Below are 15,337 nucleotides of genomic sequence, written 5' to 3' on the forward strand. Positions count from 1 at the left end.
CTGTGTCTCTTTAAAATGGTCCTAAATGAAGACGTATCAAACTCAATACGGTGTCTTTAACGCAGATAATTACAAGGAAAATTATTGCAATGATTCGTTTATTGGCGATTGTGTTTCTTAGATTTTTCATTTAAGTCTACGATATAAGTTTAGTTTATTCCATAAATATCTGTACCTTCTCACAGAATACTGATGGTTCAATCATTGAAGGTGGTTTATGGCCACTGGTGTCATTATTAGTTTGTTTTTATTACAATTGGCTTTACGTCGCACCGTTACAGATAGGTCTTTTGACGACTATGGGAGAGGAAAGGCTTAATTAAGGTACAAAACAAGCATTCGCTTGTTTTCAAAATGGGAAACCAAGAGAAAACTATCTCCAGGGCTGTCGTAATCTTTCACAGGCTAAATTTTATCATGCGTCTTGTCTTCACGAACATAAACTTCAGTTGATTCTCGTTTTTGATCATAAATTATCATAGTGAATAAAATTAGTTCTTTATGTCTAAAACAATGGACGTACTGGACGCTTTCGGAGACGCCGAGGTGCCAGGATTTTGGACACACTCGACCTGAATCACTTCTCAGTTTAAAACTATATCGGGAATTATTATTATTAATATGTTACTTTCATTGACCTGAAGCATGAACAATGCTAGTAACGCTATTCCTTATGCAGATAGTCCCTGGTATGAACGGTGGGAAAATATAGCTCATAGTCGGTTTTTTGCAAGCATTTCAATGGGCTTGGCACTCTGATGTGCAATAGCAACTTCTGGATCGGTGAGGAAATCAACGGGAAACTACCTCACTCCTCATGTCCCTAGTATGCCTCTTCAGTGACGTCCAGGCCATCTACGACAGTCGACGCCAGAACTGTTGAGGATATACTAGTCTTCGGGCTGAATGATGATGATTATTATTATTATTATTATTATTATTATTATTATTACTTTTCAATGGTTTCACCAGACGAGTTGGCCGTGCGGTTAGAGGCGCGCAACTGTGAGCTTGCATTCGGGAGATAGTGGGTTCCAACCCCACTGTCGGTATTGCTGAACATGGTTTTTCGTGGTTTCCCAATTTCACACTAGGCAAATGTTGGGGCTGTACCTTAATTAAGCCCACGGCCGCTTCCTTCCCACTCCTAGGCCTCTCCTAACCCATCGTCACGATAAGACCTACCTGTGTCGGTGCGACGTAAAGCAAATTCTAAAAATAAATAATAAAAAATTAAAATGCAATAATTTCCACGTTTTATGGGAGGTCACTGGAACACTCAGGTTCAAATTTATGGAACTGTCCCCTCTGATCGACATGCGATGGTCTTATTGTAATACTACCCTATATCACTGATATTCGAACCCAGGACATCAGGGTAGGTGCCGAGTGGCTAGACCATTTCGCAATACGTCCATTGTAGAAATAAGGAGCCAGTTTTATTCACTATGACAATTTCGGATCAAAAACGAGAATCAACTGAAGTTTATGTTCGTGAAGACAAGACGTATGACAAAATTTAACCTGTGAAAGTGTTATTTATTTGATTTTTCATGTATTTATGCGCTTGCCGTTAAAATCTCAGGGCACAAGGGTACAGGATACATGTAGATTAATGATTTTCTAAACGGGCTGAATACTATTTCTTATTCGGTTTGTTTTGCCTTGTATCCTGAAGCATTCTGCATACCTCACGAAGACTGTATTTCATAACACAACCTGACATTCATATGACTCAAGGTTAAGTAGATTGTTATCTTTATTGAATCTCTATTGGTGCTTTATTGGAGGGCTCAGTATTTAGCGTCTTTCGCTCTCAACATGAATCACTTCGCAGTCTAGAACTATATCGAGAATACAAAATGAAAAATAGATTTGTAGAGTTGTAAACAACTGTCAGTTGTGAATGCATAATTAAAATTATACTGTTCCGCAATAATTGACCAATTATTGACTGCTTAAATGCTTTCATGAACAAAGAGAAGATTGCGTACTGTTTCAATCCTTTGTGAAGAAATTTATGAGATACAGGAGAACTTTAACAACTATTGGTCTTAATAGACGTCAGAGTGCCGGAATTTTGCCCTGAAAAGAGAATATTTAACGTGCCAGTAAACTTTCTGACAAGAGTGTCTCGCATATAAGGAGTCTTAAATAGCAGCAGACGATGTCGAAATCTGTTCCCGCTACCTAGTTCCTAATATTATTACGAAAAATTCATTCATATTTGGAAATATGCGTAATAATTTCAAACTGATAGAACCACAATAACTTAACTGATTTGTCAGCAGACTTACTGACACGTCGAAAAAGACCTAAGGGATGACATCCTGGTATCTCGGCGTCTCCGAAGGCGTGAGGGCAGGTAGTAGGACGTAAAACCAGTAACATTATCATTATTACGCCGGGCTGAGTGGCTCAGACGGTTGAGGCGCTGGTCTTCCGACTCCCAACTTGGGAGGTTCGATTCTGGCTCAGTCCGGTTGTATTTGAAGGCGCTCAAATACGTCAGCCTCGTGTCGGTAGATTTATTGGTACGTCAAAGAGCTCCTGCAGGACTAAATTCCGGCACCTCGATGTCTCCGAAAACCGTAATTATTATTATTATTATTATTATTATTATTATTATTATTATTATAAATCGAATAAGAGAACGACTCCTTGGCTAGTGGTATTTGTAATGTTTTCATAACTAGATCCTAAGTTTCATCTTCATTTAGTTCACCAAGCATATAATTTAAAGTGAGCCGGGTAGAACGTTAACTTTCTGAACCCAAGCTTGTGGGTTAGATCTCGGCTCAGTCGAAGGGGCTCAAATATGTCAGCCCTATGTCGGTAGATTTACTGGAACATTAAAGAACTACTGCGAAAAGAAGTAAACGACACCCCGGCACATCTGAAAACTTTAGAATTAGTTAGTGGGGTGTAAAAACCTGCAATATAATAATTGCAATACATTAAAGCAAAAATTAATCGAACTTGAAGTTTTATCGTCTTTGTCGATGTAATGTTTACAGGCAAGGATTTTCCACATTTACGTGGAATCAGAATCGCAAGGACATGACTTTTCATTTCAAAAATCTCTCCCATGCATTGAGTGGTATTTGAACAGTGATTATCTTTTTAGCAGCCAGTGACGATGCAACTAAACTTGGCTATCGCAGCCCCAAGAGCATTTTAATTTACAAGAGAATGATCAACCGTATCTTAGCGAAAGAGAATACCATTATATCATTACTTGCAGGATTTTTCAACCAAATTATTCCACACGAAATTTTTCTTCGATTATGATGATTATTATTATTATTATTATTATTATTATTATTATTATTATTATTATTATGGCATCCTAGATACTTGAAACGATCCACCTGTTCCCGTTTCCTGTTCCATAGCTCACATTCAATCCTCAGTCCTCCCTACTGACATGACTTTATTATTGGAAATGCTAAATTTCATATCTTCTAATAATAATCGCGTTGTTATTTGCGTACGGTGTATCAACTCAGAAATTACACTATTTCTTTCTTTAACTATATATTTTTTTTTACATATTTGAGTAATCTTTCGTTCTTATTTATAGTTTTACATATCATTTTTTTTGTACCTTCTTTAACGTCTGACATGCGTTACAAATTACTATTCCATTGGAATTTAACACCTCACCTTGTATGACATATTCAAACGTTCTCCACAATGCAAGGTTGTCACAATGCGGTAGCAAGATTGTGCGAGAAGAAATCTTGTTAGAAAACATTTTGCTTCAAGTGAAGAATACAAATGGTGCACTCTGAGTTTGTGATTGGGACGATCCAAGTCATTGCCGTCAATCTTTTCCTCCCTATCCGCTCTACGTCACCGTCTTTGTTCCATGCGTTGTAATCAGTAATCACATTGTGTACATATATGCGTCAGATAATGATTTGCTTTAAAGTAGAAATGTTAGAAACACTCAGTAATTTTGATTAAATGTGTTACCTTACCTTCTGTGTCATTCTTCTGAGACTTGCACTAACAACCTATGATTCACGCTTCAGAAGTGTTCCGTTTACTTGACAAAGACAACTGGTGATAAGAAGTGAAAATGTAACCGCTTACAAGCGGAAACACTACACATTCACAATGCTTTGCTTCTGCAGTCAAGACTGACTCACTGTGAGAAAGTATGAGGGAACTCTTTCGCAGGAGGCTCTGATAGAGTAGCAATGGCCGGGCTGAGTGGCTCAGACGGTTAAGGCGCTGGCCTTCTAACCCCAACTTGGCAGGTTCGATCCTGGCTCAGTCCGGTGGTATTTGAAGGTGCTCAAATACGACAGCCTCGTGTCGGTAGATTTACTGGCACGTAAAAGAACTCCTGCGGGACTAAATTCCGGCACCTCGGCGTCTCCGAAGACCTTAAAAAGCAGTTAGTGGGACGTAAAACAAATAACATTATTATTATTATTATTAGAGTAGCAATGTGAAACCCGAAAAATCTAATGATTAAATAAATAAATAAATAAATAAATTCACTTATTTATTTGCTAATTTTATATTAGAAGATTGATCTCAACATGATTGCTTCACTCTTCAGTTATAATAATAACCTAAATTCACATGCAATTACAGAAATGCATATCACTCGGTTGAAACACTTCACATCAATGTCCACGCATAGTAGAAAAATCGTGTGAGAAGATTAATGTCTGACCATTAGGGATTTTCTCTATTTGAGGTTCCAAATTATTCAACGTTTCATATTTCAACCTAGTTGACCTCCATATAAGCAAATCTAAGTCCACTTTAAGTCGTAAGCATTCTCAAATTAATTCCATCGTAAGGCTTATATGGTTAAACCATTCAATTATTATTTTAATTCATGGTCAAAATTTAGTTAAAGTGCGTACATGACTTAATATAACATTACCAAGTGTATTTAATTAATCTCCCAACGAATAATACCATAGGTGGAAAAATTGACACATAGGAAGACTCTATCTTCATCTAAAATCCACATATGAAAGACTAAGTTACCAGTGATGTCTTATACTGCTCCCATAAAATCATAAGTTGAATTGCCGTAAGTGAGAATACATGAAAACAATCGTAGATATGTCAGTGAAGGCCTAAATATTGACGTAAGTGGCCTCTCGGCTCTTCTGATGATCCTACTTACTCAATTAATTCTATAGTGATGGCATTAAGATCGTATCCTAATCTGTATCATATATATATTAGGGAATAAAATAGCAATCGGAAACAGTACGTTTCAATACCTATACCTTAGCATGTGCAACCTACACATACTACCATCTCTCGAAGAAATACTATGACCAACTTCCTAAATAACAATAACTATCACCATCAAAATATACTATCAACTCATATGCTAATTACATTCACCATTTAACACATCCATTATCGCGTAGCATTTATAATCGAAGCACTCGTTTCATCAAAATACGCAACATATGTGCCATAACCTACCCATATATAAATCATTATCATTACTGTCATAGTATCAAAGAATAATAATAATAATAATTTAATAATTTAATGCTCCTTCAATTCCTATCGATTTTAAGGGACGCTGAGGTATCGGAATTTCGTCTTTCGGAAATTATTTATTATGCCGTCTACTAACGAATCTGCCGCCTGGGCGACGCCCTAAATGCAGATCAGTGGTGATTGATTGATTGATTGATTGATTGATACAGAGTTGTCAAATCTAAACACTCCCAACTTCTACCGACCTCAGTCGAGATCGAACCCGTTGTCTTGGGAATAGTAGGAAAACTAATCAACTACACCACTGAGGTCGATGGTTAACATTTAAGATTATTTAAATCTATTAATGTAAAATGGCTTCCTCAGGCTTTATGTAATTGGGATAAATAAATAAATAAATAAAAAAGGAAAGAAAGAAATGCTAGACGCTCCTCTGACAATCGTAAATTATTATTATTATTATTATTATTATTATTATTATTATTATTATTATTATTATTATTACATACATTGCTAATATTAAGGTGGCATGAACAAAGCATTAATTAGTAAGATGAATATGAGAGGTTGGCAGACAAAGCGCTGCGCTCCTCCATAAATGAAATGGCGAATGGCTTTTAGTGCCAGGAGTGTCCTACGACATGTTCCGCTCGCCAGGTGCAGATCATTTGATTTGACTCCCGTAGGCGACCTGCGCGTCGTTATAAGGATGGAATTATGATAAAGACGACACATACACCCGGCCCCCGTGCCAGCGAAATTAGCTAGTGATGGTTGAAATTCCCGACTCTGCCGGGGGTCAGATCCGGGACCCCTGTGACCAGGGGCCAGCACGCTGACCATTTAGCCATGGAGCCGGACCTCTCCGCAGTGCTCATATGGAGTGAGGACATATGGCACTGTTGACAGTGGTTCGTCCGTCGGATGGAGACGTACAGCTTTGAGCAGACCCCTTAGTATTGTTCGACAGGGGTAGGCTATGTGCTGGCACCGGGTTTCACCTTCTTCCTACCTCATTATTGTCATCGCCACCACCGCACACTCGGACGCACAGGTCGTCCGAAGGGCGTCAAATGGAAAGACCTACACCAGGTATCTACGGAGGCCTCATGCAATTAAGTAATTAATTAAACAATCGATTTGTAATGTAATAAAAATAAACTTCGATATTTTTACGTCGCTTGAGCGTCACCATGATCTAGGGATTAGTAAAGTATCTTCTGCCTGGTAGCCCCAGTTCAGTTCCCGGCTCTGCCACACTACTTTATTGATTGTAAAGTGGAGTACTCAGCTAATTCCAATACACACCTAATGAACAAAGAAGAGAAGTGATTAAAATCTCACATTCGACCATCATAAAAATGGTTTACAATGGTTTCTTCATTTTAATTCGAGATGAATTCTGGAATGTTACCTACGTCCTTCGCAAACAAATCACACATTGTACAAACAACACAGAGGCACAAGTTATAAGACGCTCTTTACAACATTAGACACTTGACCAACATTTCTTAGTCATCGTATTAATCATTCTTTATCTTTACTTTTCCGCCACTTCTTCCCATACCTGGGGCGGGAGGGGGGAGGGGTGACTGCGGGTGCGATAGGTGTTGCACATGTGGGCTTGGTCCAGTTTATCGGCTAGATGCCTTTCTTAACAGGCATGATTATTTTCTTTTTTTCTGCAGTGATTTACGGTCCCACTAACTCGGCGATGGAGTAGGAAATGATTAGGACTGGGAGCACTGGCGGCTGGTGCAGAAAATTAGTTGTGTGCTGTAACCCATCCCCACTCCAAAAAATAAAAATATTTAGAAACATACCGGTATGTGGTTTCCAAGAAGCTCTCCACTGAGTTTTCCACACTGAACAAACACGCAAACAACCCCAACACATATACACATTCCTCATAAAAAACTATATAATTAAACACACAATAACACCTGTAATGGCAAAATATTCACGAACTCAAACATTTGGTGTGAGCGCGCAAAAACAGAACTTCCCAGTGTTACCAAAATCATTGAAATAAAACCAGCAACGGCGTAATGCAAAATTACATGTTATGTTTTTATAGTGACATTTATGAACTAGAAATTTTTAATTAAAGAAAATCACAATATCATGTCCTTATTTTGACAACATAAAAAGTACAATTTTTATAGTTCATCGATTTACAAATGTGGCTATGCAATAGGCAAGTTGGTAGTATTCTATCCTCTTTGGTATTAAAAGACCTGGCGGGAACAGCTATACAGTATTTTGTTTTCCCGTTTGCTTTGAGCGATCCCCTCTTAAATACTACCCCCGAGTCAAGAGGGTGCCATTTGCCACCTTCTCATGTCGGTCGCAATGAAAGTGTGACTAGTGCTAGTGCTGCCTCTCTGTGGTCGAACGAAGAATCGCTGTGAAGTGATGTCTTGGCTGTTGTTTCCACAGCCTATCGGAACACATTCTCTTTGTATCGGAAAAGTTGGGCACGCATGCGCAAAAGGCTGAGTTCCTGTTTTCTGGCTAAAAGCTCGCTGAGCTGTGATCTCACAGCACCCGGCGTGGAGCGCACCAGTAGTTAGTTGCCTGGTTGTGAGGGGAGTTGAATAATTTCCTATTCTTTGGCTGACGTCTTTTTCAATGCACTGTATTTGATTGTAGATAATATTTTTAAACTAATTTATTTTTCCAACAGGCAGTGTGCTGCAGCACTTCAGCACATAAGGTACGGCCGCCCCTGACTGGGAGGGAAGTGATAACGGCTTTGTTTAAAGTACAGTCTTGACATTTACCTGGTGTGAGAATTACATACCACAGGAAACCACCTTGAGGGCTGACGATTGCGAGGTTCTAATCTACGATCTTCCTAATGCAAGCTTACAGTTATCCGTGCTGTACCACGCAGCCAGCTCGCTCGGTCAAGGAAGTATTGTTCACTATTAAGTATTCCTATGTTGGAAGCGAGGGGTGTGAATGGAGAGGTGTGTATTTAAATGAGCACAATCATCTGGTCTCCAAGTCAGAGGAATTAAACAGGCTTACGTAAAATCTTCAGCCCATCCGGGATCGAGCCTGGAACCCTCTGAATTGAAGGCGTCGACGCTGGCCAGACTCCTTGTATCTTACTGTATTTGAACATTATATCTACTTACAAGCCGAGTGGTTTAATTGTTCTACGATCAAGTTGAGAACCTAAATCGTGGGGATAACGAAGTTCAACAAGGACTATTTTGATAAGTTTTCCCCCCATAAACTTTGTAATTCCTCGGCGAATAGCCTAATCTTAGGCCTGATTAATACGCACTGTCATAGATCCCACATCAAGGTAGGTTATCAGATAATTCCAGCACACATCAATACACTCAACAGATGGTCTGTGATATCTCAACCCTAAAAGGAAACGGCAACACCGACAATTTAAACGATATGTTGCCTTTTTGTTCCTGTTGGTTACGAATGCACCGTTACAACTAACTACACAGAAGCCTATATCCTTTCTAAGCCATTACAGGGAAATTGTATTGACTAATATATGTGTAGAGCCGGCCCGCGGTGTAGGAGTAGCATGCTTGCCTCTTACCCGGAGGCCCCGGGTTCGATTCCCGGTCAGGTCAGATTTTTTCCCGTTCTGAGGGCTGCTGGTTCGAGTTCCACTCAGTCCATGTGATTAAAATCGAGGAACTATCTGCCAGTGAGATAGCGACCCCGGTCTAGAAAGCCAGGAAGAACGGCCGAGAGGATTTGTCGTGCTGACCACACGGCACTTCGTAATATGTAGGTCTTCGTGCTGAACAGCGGTCGCTTCGTAAGCCAAGGCCCTTCGGGGCTGTTGCGCCATGGGGTTAAAAAGCTATATATGTAAGAAATACTAGACCCCAATTTCGTGGGTACTCATCTAACGACTATTTCATTGAGCATAATTAAAATGGTTATTATTTGAGAAACCACACACGTCAATTTTCGGACAAAATAGGTTTAATGTATATACTGTGTATTCAAAATTATATGTATTCCCATCTTTCAGAGATAACGCATACATGTCCGCCTCATTACAAAGGTTTTACTGGGACCTTGAACATTTTATCCTGACCTACTGTCAATAGGCAGGACATACCTGAGGAACCTGAATAACAGGTATGACAAGACATTCTCTTGGCGTCATTGTTGACAAGGAGGAAGTCCCTAAATAACTGCAATAAGTGATATTATTAAGACTGGCAATATTGGAAAATGCTCTGAATTTTGACTTTAATGCTGTTGTATGAAGAGAATTTAAAGAAGAAACTTAATTACATAATTAAAGTGTGCTTAAATGTTGGTAAGCATTAAATAACCTCATTTTGTTATGTCTTTTGCTATCAAGAGTTTACTTATTTTATATATCACACATGTCCAGTAACCTTCAGGCCCCATATCACTCCTTTTTTAACTTTTTCAAAAATGATCGCAATTATTACAAAAGATCTGATAAATAATTTATATAAGAACCAGACACAAATTCCAAATATTAGAAGCTGTAGGGAGTGTTTTTCCACTTTTCCAAAACTAGTCGTAGTGGGCATATGTGCTTTCTCAAATAATCGATTCAGTTGACTAACTTGTTGATAAAGTGTCTCAAAATATGTACATATTTCTTCTTTTCCGTCCCTTTCCTCAATTATCTGGCATCGACACTAATTTGGGTTGAGCCCAGTTTTTATGACCGGATACCTTTGCGTGACGCCAACCCTGTGGAGGGTTTTATTCACTCTGCTTGTTCCTGTGGTTGTTGGTAGTGGGATGTGTTGTATTGCAAATTGATATGTGTATTAATATGAACACAAACACCTAATCCCCGAGTTAGACGAGTTAACCCAACACGGCTGAAATTCCGGCGTGGGAACGAACTCGGGGTCCTCTAAACCGAAATCCACTACGTTGATCATTCAGCCAAATATCCGGACTATGTAATGCATGTAAATAAAATGTAAATAAATGTAAATAAAAAACAATGGCAACCCCGCTATGTTTTCTACCTGGCTTCATTGGCGAAAGAAACACCAATTACAGTGCTCCGGTTACGATCCTCATGACTACCACTTTCTGCTACTCTTGTGAAAAGCATCGTACACCAGCTCGTCAGTCTCTGGCGGTGTCTGGGAGTACCTGTTCTACGGAACGGATAATGGCTTCTCTTGTCTCGTTATGCTTCCTGCAAAGGGGTTATATCCTTTTTTTGCGAAGACATAATCGCACGGACTCATATCGGGTGAATACGGCGGATCTCTCAGAATCTCCGATGTCAGTCACGCAGGATATCCATCACGGCGTTAGTAGTGTGACACCTCGCACTGCCACGAAGAATGATGGCAGTATCTCTGAAACTTCTACAGTTAGAACTTGTAAATTGTCAATTTTTTTGTTCCTGTATCTCTGGAACTTTTACAGTAAACTGTCAAATTTATGTCTCTCTGTCTCCTGAAACTTCTGCAGTTAGACTTGTAACTTGTCAGATCTGAGTCCCTGTGTCACTGAAACTTCTGCAGTTAGTTTTTTAAAAAAAACTGCTTTACGTCGCACCGACACAGATAGGTCTCATGGCGACGAGAGCTTTTAAACTGTCAAATTTATGTCTCTGTACCTAGGACACTTCTGCGTAGGCTTTCATAGAACTTTCAAATTTGCAGAGCTATTGTTGAAGTTCACTATACCAGAAATAAGTGACTCTTATGGTTCTAATAAGATTTATGATTTCCTTTTACTCAGCGCCACTTTTGATGGGGATTTAGCATTTACGGCGAGATGCCCTTCCTAACGACATCATTACGGGGAGGGATGCATTAACTAAAGCGTGTTTCCGTGGTGGTTGGTAGTGTAGTGTAGTGTAGTGTGCTGTGTGCAGACGAGGAGATGAGTGTTAAGACGATTAACAACACCCAGTCTCCGAGCTAGAGAAAAATAACTATTCGCAGTTAAAATACCCGCCCGGCCGGCAGTCGAACCCAGTGCCGTTTGAACTGAAGGCCGCTACACCCTAACTATTTGGCCGAGTAGTCAAATATCTAAGGCAGGCAATGGGAAAAAATTACTACAAATCTGGCTCGGTGGCTTTTCGCAATCCTCCTAAGAAAGTGATCAAAATGTAAATGATATCAGTTCGTTATTTTGCCCAATAGAGGTACTATTGGTGCATATTATTTGGAAGCTGATATAGGCCTGTATAAAAATTTGATTACCGATCGGAATTGATACTTCCCCATGAGGTATAATTTTATCTTCAGCACATTTGATGAACTCCGAAATTTTACGTTACTTTGTAGCACGAACACATGAAGATGTCGAAGTTTTCAATTTTTAGGGCTCCGCTTAAGTAATATAATTGGCTCTAGTGAGATACTGACAACTCTGTTCGTAGCTCACTAAAAATGGGATACTGAAATCAATTGGTCACCCCAGATTATGTAACTTCACGATGAACACTCTGCTTATGCCCTTTCTCTGAACTCCTGTTATTCTCAAAACATGGGGTCACGAGATATCTCTAGCTCTTTATGGCATGTTTGGACACAAGATGTAATCAGTGATCGCCGCGTCCCGCCGGCTTCTTCAGTTGCAAAGCCGTGTCATGCGGAAAGGGACGGCTGCTTCGTTCCATGGTCACCAGCAAGGCAGAAAAAACAGTTGTGTAACATACTGTAGGAAACACAGCTTAGTGAGCAGCTGGGAGACTTACAATACTAAGGAACGCGATTTCTCTACCTGCAATGTAAGATAGGCTACACTGTATAGAAGGTTGCAAAACTACCTGTACAAACTGATACAGGAGGTAGAGAATACTAAAACATAATTATTTCGGAGAGGAATGTATGTCCAGTGATACCAACTTCTGACACTACATGATTTTTACAAAGCTGTTTTTTTGCGGGTTGGGGGAGGAGGAGGAGTAGTGGGGGGGGGAGGCTTTTTTACGTGCACTTACTGTTGATTAGAGTGGTATCGCCTGATTTCACATGCTTCGATTCTTTTCTTTGGGGACATTTCAGACAATTTCTGTACAAGACACGTGTTAAATCTGAAGAAGTCCTTGTCGCACGAATTGCTGTAGTCAGTGGACTCGTCGTGACACGCCGAGAGATTTAGTACTTGTATGAAGATAAGTGATTCAACGTTGTAATGCACGCATTGATACCAATGGCCGAACCTTCGAGCATCTTCTGCAATTAATAAATAAATGAGGAAATAAATAAATTACGTAGCTCCTATTTCTTACGTCTCTCCTCCACCAACTTCGTAAATATCCACTAATGACAATAGTTGATTTAAGTGGACATATATTCCTGTGTGAAATAAGTTCATCTTTGTTCTCTAGTTTCTGTTTAAATGTGTACACATAATTTCACAACACCCTGTACAGGTATTGGCCACAACCAGGACTGGAAACGGAAACAATTAGCACAACAAAGAAATTAATTGCGCTCTCTCTCTCTCTCTCGCTCTCTCTCTCTCTCTCTCTCTCTCTCTCTCTCTCTAGCTACGTATCACGCAGGGTATATTGCTACAAAGTTAAACAACTGCAGATGATGGGAAAAGTGCTGTAATATAATAAAAAATATTGTTGGTTTCACGCCCCACTTGCTACTTTTATGCTTTTTTGAACACGTTAAGGTTCCTGTCTCACATCAGTTCTTTTACGTATCAGTAAATCTGCTGACACATTCAGATACCACCGGACTGTGCCGGGATCGAACTCACCTGCTTGGTCTCGGAAGGCCACTGTTCTACGGTATGAGTTACTCAGTTCGATGCTACCACATTAAATTATGATTTTTCGGACTTCGTAATTTCAAGTTGAAACTTCCTCAGGACTCGAACCAGAATGCCCTGCTCACCGGACGCGTATGTTATACTCATTGCACTTGCAGTTTGTACAGGTAGTTTTGCAGACTTTGCCTGTCAAAGACTGGACTACTGTGATTCTACTTTTGCCGGGACTTTTTAAAGATGTTCCATTTCGTATGATGAAGCGAATATGGTTCCAGCGTAATGTCACATCTGCTTATTTCAGTCATGATGTACAAACATTTTTGAACGAGCTGTGCGTTGGATTAGTCGTGAGTGGCTGCTTTATTGGCTGACATACGTCATCCGATTTCTACTTGAGGGTGCACTTATTTATTTATTTATTTATTTATTTATTTATTTATTTATTTATTTATTTATTTATTTATTTATTTATTTATTTTTAAGAATAAGAATAATAAGGGACGTTTATAACTGCGCGTCAGTGTCGCTGAATTGTCACCAAGGCGGCTATGGTTCGAATCTCTGCTAATGCATGTTGAATTTTTTAAATGAAAAGTTTTTATTTTATTTTATTATTTTTTCAGAAGGAAGCCATCTTTTTTCAGTGTCGACTCTATTAATACAACTTCAAAGGCTGATGCCTGTCAAAACACTAAGTACAACACATATAACACAGGGCCTACCTGTATATTAGTGTGTGTTTTACAGGTATGTTATGTGTGTTATAATTCATGTTTCTACATACTAAAAGCTTTAAAGTTGTATTAAATAAAACGTCACATGTCTGTGGTTCGGGTTCCTCGTAAAACTAGAGATCTTGTAAAATGGTCACCCACGTAAAACTACAAGCCCACTTACTTTGTAGTTAGAATATAATAGCTTTAAAAGAGTGTGCGGGGGTGGGGTTGAGATAGGCCTATCTAGAGACAATGAGTGGACTAAAGGCGATCAAAAACGCTACTCGTTCACAAAAAAATAGAATCGTCTTCTTTTTTGTCGCTTTCCTACATGCTGAGGAATTCTCGGGTGCAAAGTGAGTAACGCATGTGCATTTGGTCCAGTTATACAGCCGGGTCCCCTTTCTGACGACAACCCTTTGTGGAGGGATGTATCTACTATTGCGTGTTTCTGTGATGATTGGTAGTGATGATAATGATGAAAATTGTTGTATAGAGGGGGCTAACATCTAGGTCATCTGCCCCATGGTAGTGCATTGTGGGGATATAAATAAGGATGAATTGAGACAGATACAAACACCCATTTCTGGAGTCAGAGGAATTAACTACACAAGGTTAAAAAGCCCACCCAGACCGGGATTCGAATCTGAGGATCTCTGAACGTAAGGCTACAATGCTGACCATTTCAGACAAGAAACCGGGCATTAGGAAAGCATGTTATTCTGTTATCAACACACTGCTTTTTTTAGGTATTGCACCCGCTCACTTCCTGAGTCCCAGACTAGCATTTATCTCAGGGGTGATCAGTTCGAAAACGATAAAAAAATTTATATAAAGAAAATCAATTATATATCGGCGCATCAAATGAACACAGGGATGAACGGGGCATGCAAATTAAGGTTACGGGGGACGACTCATTCATGGATACAAATTTTTGACTCCACAATAAGACTGGGAAGTGACAACTTAAATTCCATGGGCATACTGGACTAACTACAATGAAAAGATATGGAAACTGTTTCCTATTGAAATTGCAATGAGGAGCAATTTATTCACTTATTTAGCAAAATACACGTGATGACAATTATACATTGGGACACTTTCATCCTGAAAAATAAATGACATACTACTTGGATTTTACCTCACTACTCTGGTAGTGTAAAACATCTGGTGAATTCGCCCCAATTGGTTACTGGGGATCGAATTCACATCCGTATGATTGGACGTTTCACCGCTGGAGATCTTCTTTCGGAGACGAAGGCATGACAGTAACTTTTTACTGTCACCTCCTCGTTCCGTTTGGACATGAGACACTTCCGGTATGTACATTCTGGTGAGCCGGACACCCACCGTGGAAATGTTATCGCCTCGAAAAACGGAAATTTATAGTACGGACAAAC

At 39.5% G+C, this 15,337-nt stretch overlaps 1 protein-coding gene across 5 annotated transcripts in view; it reads left to right on the forward strand.

The window, feature by feature from the left end:
- LOC136877476 (calpain-B) overlaps positions 1–15,337 on the forward strand; it is a 653,760-nt gene that overhangs the window by 161,287 nt on the left and 477,136 nt on the right. The gene's annotated exons all lie outside the window — the stretch shown is intronic.

This window comes from Anabrus simplex, chromosome 7, assembly GCF_040414725.1.
Source record: "Anabrus simplex isolate iqAnaSimp1 chromosome 7, ASM4041472v1, whole genome shotgun sequence".
Classification (NCBI taxonomy): Eukaryota; Metazoa; Arthropoda; class Insecta; order Orthoptera; family Tettigoniidae; genus Anabrus; species Anabrus simplex.